This window comes from Ixodes scapularis, unplaced genomic scaffold, assembly GCF_016920785.2.
Source record: "Ixodes scapularis isolate PalLabHiFi unplaced genomic scaffold, ASM1692078v2 PGA_scaffold0__279_contigs__length_252992795, whole genome shotgun sequence".
NCBI classification, from domain to species: Eukaryota; Metazoa; Arthropoda; class Arachnida; order Ixodida; family Ixodidae; genus Ixodes; species Ixodes scapularis.
In genome coordinates, this window is record NW_024609835.1 from 166,925,160 (window position 1) to 166,929,264 (window position 4,105).

The following is a 4,105-nucleotide window of genomic DNA, read 5'->3' on the forward strand; positions in this document are numbered from 1 at the left end:
TGGATGGGGTCACGGTGCGAGAACATACAGACGTGTCTAGATGGAAGCTCCAGGACGTGTCAGATTGGTTGACAAAGCAAAACCTTGGAGACTTCGCCCAGAGATTCGAAGGTAAGCAGAATGCTCCGTCCTCTTTGTTTGTGTTGGTTGGCGGCGTCGGTTTCGTCTCGCGTTTTCAGTTTCCAAGTTGAGTGCCGGTAACGGTGGCTGATTGGGGTCTCGATGGCGCTATCCTTCCCTACTTCCATGTGCACGCGAATATTTTTTTTATGAAACTTGTAGTGCAGTGTGGATATTTGGACATGTTTTGTGAGCGAGGAAGTGCTTCCGGGTCTTTCGGCGATTGGTGAGATTTGTCGTCGTTTGTGCGATTTCAGCATGAGCGGATACGAGTGTTCAAAGTTTTCCCAGTGCTACCACACCGGGAGTCATCTGACAAATCATGTCCAGGTAGCTCATGGTGACCCGGACTTTAATTCTGTTTGCAAGTTGGGTGAGTGCTCTCCGCCTGGACGATATTTTATTGCATTTGATAGCTTCAGGAAGCACATGGAACGTAAACATGTCGAGGGAGGATCTGGGGAACCAGATAATGGAAGCAGTGTGGGGGTGATGCATGCCACTGCTTTATGGTTGCCCCCCCCCCCCCCCCCCCCCCATCTTCACTCTCTTTAGACTATATTTGTGTACACCATCAAAATAAAAGGGTAGAAAAATGTGGTATAACTTCTGCCATTAACATATATAACATATATGTATGATATAAACTGCATGTGCAATATTTTATCCCCTTTTATGCAGAAGAGGTTGATGGGAAGACGTTACTAAACTTGTCTGTGTGGATGATTGAGCAGTTGCTCCCTGCTATGAAACTGCGAGTCAAACTGCTAAAACTGACTGAACAGCTAAAAGGAGACATAAAAGAAAGGTGGGGCACATTACTCAATTGGAAATTTGTGTTCCATTTGTGAAATTCGAGATGCACTAATTACATTGTTGTCTTTCAGCTTGCCTGGACCCTCCAATGTGCCTCGTGCTAGTAACACAGCAGCCTCAGTTTGGTCTACAGAGGTTGTAAGGAATGTATTGCCACAGAGATATACTCTCGCATAATTTCCCTCTCTACTGTTACAGAGGCTGTGTGAAAAGAGTGAACTGTTCCTTCAACCACAGCAAAATGAAGCACGAACAAAGTTGGTCGCTGCGTTGGCAGGCGACATTCTGAGCAAAACACCGAAAGCAGCAGCATTTGAAGTCCTCACTTATATATTTTAAAATAGAGGCTAACATTTGTTGTTTTTTCTTTCCAGAACGCCAAGTCGGTCTTAGCTAGATGATGTCATGCGTGCCCTCCAAGCCCATACCCCTTCCTGGCCGACTCCACTGGACGCTGCGTAAGATTTACAAGAACTTGTTTTCCTTCTGACAATTGAAATGCTTGTATCGAAGCTCATTATCTGCATTGTAACAGGCTTGCTACTCATCAGTCTCACTGTAGGATTCACTGCGACACAGCCTTATTAACAAAATGAAAAAAAAGAAAGGTTGCTTCTTATGCATCTGCCAGAAGTTCAGCAAAACAAGGAAAACTATGGCAAAGGTGGTGGGCGAAAGCGAAAGGAAAAACGCCAACGCAGTGACTGTATTCAAAAATACAAAAGGACCATGGTAAGTTTGTTATAATCTGGTTCTGATACAGTTAAAAGAAATAAAAATTACCTGGAAGCGGGAACTGTTCTTAAATAGTTATTCAGCTAAATGTAGTTATGTAATTGCTGCACCATATGCCTCAAAGTGCTTAGCCTGTTACATTTTGCCAAAATGAGAGGAATCTTTATACAGTTTTCATTCGCCCGTCCAGAGGAATGGTTAGAAGCTTGGGAATGACCTTACCAAATTCGGCTTGATTGTTTTTAAAAGACATATTTATTGTTCGCAAGCAGATTCTTGTTATGAAGTCTTAAATATACGACACTGATATTCACAATCAAATGACGAAATCTTTGTTTTATTATAACCTTTAGAACTGTAACAAGACATCACTTCGAGTACTCAAAATGTTTCTATTTTTACATTATTTTATTTTAGTGGTACGTACTGTTTGCTTTACTTTTGATTCCGTACCTAAAACCACCATTCACAGAAGTTCATACTATCCGTCATCACTCAGACTGGTGTTGCCATGTCTGGTGCTTCTATGTGCAACTAAGCAGATAGTGCTTTGTTCGAGAGAATCAAACTTGTCAAGCAATTGATGATAACAAAAGGTTGCACAGGAGTGGGAGGGCAAAGTAGATAGTGTTTTAGTGGAGCATGCCAACACATTAACCGTATAATAATATTCACAGTGGTAAGAATAAAGACAAAGTTTTTGCTTACATGCCAATACATCTTTTAGCAGCTCCTAAACATACTTTTGGCTACTCCTAAATGGACTTCTGACTACTGCAACAGGTGCTCCAAAGTGACTTGAACGAAACACATTGCTGTAAATGTAATCTGTAAAAGTCACAGTTGCATGGCTTGTCAGATATATCAAATACTCTTTGGTTGTCTCTCGGTTAAATCTCTTTTGTTGCATTGAACTGTCTTATTTTAGCTAAAATATAGAGTGCATATAACTTGGATCTATTTAAACCCGTGCACCCACTGTTTAAATTACATTTTTTTACATAACATAAAATAAGGCTTGCTGGAGTTCGTCTGGTACACAACCTTGTTCTTCAAATCTCATACTCTGTGCATGGCACTGACTTTTTTTTTTCAGGTTCCACATCATGACGTAGGAGGTACCGACAACTGTGCAGACCACGTAGAGATTATGGCTGCTGAATGCTCCAAGGCTGAAAAAGATGTGAAGCTCTTACTTCAAATAATGGCACAGAAGTAACAGGCAAGGAGGGTAGACATCGCTGGCAAGACCACCACTGATGTTATTTAGCTGTACCCGGCCCTCTGCATTCCCGAAGTGGTAATTTTAACACCTTTTCCACTAAACTTTCAAAGAAATAGACAGCCTGAATGGCGGATCAGTTTTGTCTGGTTTTGAGTTACTTCAAACCTAAAAAGGGTATACTAAGAGACTTAGGCACTGTGTAAATTCAGCTAACAGCCTGGTTTGCAGCTGCCTACTTGCGGTGCCGTTGTGCTCTTTGTCTGGGTTTAACACCTGTTTCTGCCATGCGCCCTCGCAGTGTGTGGTTGGAGAGGGGCATCATGAGAAGGAAGGGGCCGGAAGTCTTGTTTTGCCGCAATTCCCTTTTTCCTGCTTCCACACCTGAGTGGTTGCCTCGTCCATCGCGTCTCCAAGATAGCATTTTTATCCATAAAGTATACCTCAACAAGAAATGGTTTTGAAGCTTTTGCAAGTCAGTTTTTGTTTTCTTTAGTTAGTGGTCAAATAATAGATCTGAGCTCGCTAACGTGCCACATATGAAATCAAACATCTAGAACGCTGTCTCCATTTTCTCCAGGCCAAATTTTCAGTGTCTCATTTCAGTGTTCCACTAGGCCGTGTTATATTTGATCTATATTTTAGGCAGTGAAGCATTCTACTCATGTGCTAAGTTTCACTCTAGTCATGTTCAATAAACGTCAGTATGTTTTTTTTTTTTTTTGTGAACCGCGGTATCTTGTCTTCATTTCACCATTGACAGGTTGGACATTGCAGGGCATCTCTTTTGTTTCTCCTACCTTTATTCCCTATACCTCATACTTGGTCTTGACAAGAGTATCAACGATGAATGTGTACTTGAATACCCATCCAAGCCAGTGGTTCTGCAGTAGATGTAGTGCCCCAGAAAAGAAGCCTTGTCGTTCAAAGCCTGTTTTGCACGACTGTTGACGTTTGCAAAACGTCTAGGTGATGTATATTGCCTCTTTGAACAGTTCGAGACAGTCAATAAAGAGCGGTTTACAAAAGAGCTACTGTACACCTAAAATTGCTGCCCAAGTCGCTTTTTGCAAATAAGTTATTCAAGTTAACTCAAAAGTGGTCTTTGCAAAAAACCTTTCATTGAAAAGGTTCATAATAGAAAGCTCTCTCGGTGAAAAGTAACTTAAAAGTTAGGGGTGAGCAAGTATAGTGGTTGAAATGAAATCCTTT

The 4,105-nt window shown here is 41.5% G+C and overlaps 1 long non-coding RNA gene across 1 annotated transcript; it reads left to right on the forward strand.

Annotated features, from left to right (window-relative positions):
- The first annotated feature begins 454 nt into the window (after positions 1-454).
- Positions 455-2,843, forward strand: LOC120850899. The gene is made up of 3 exons (XR_006076628.1): positions 455-493; positions 1,311-1,394; positions 2,768-2,843. It is a non-coding gene; the product is annotated as an uncharacterized LOC120850899 (long non-coding RNA).
- The last annotated feature ends 1,262 nt before the right edge of the window (positions 2,844-4,105 follow it).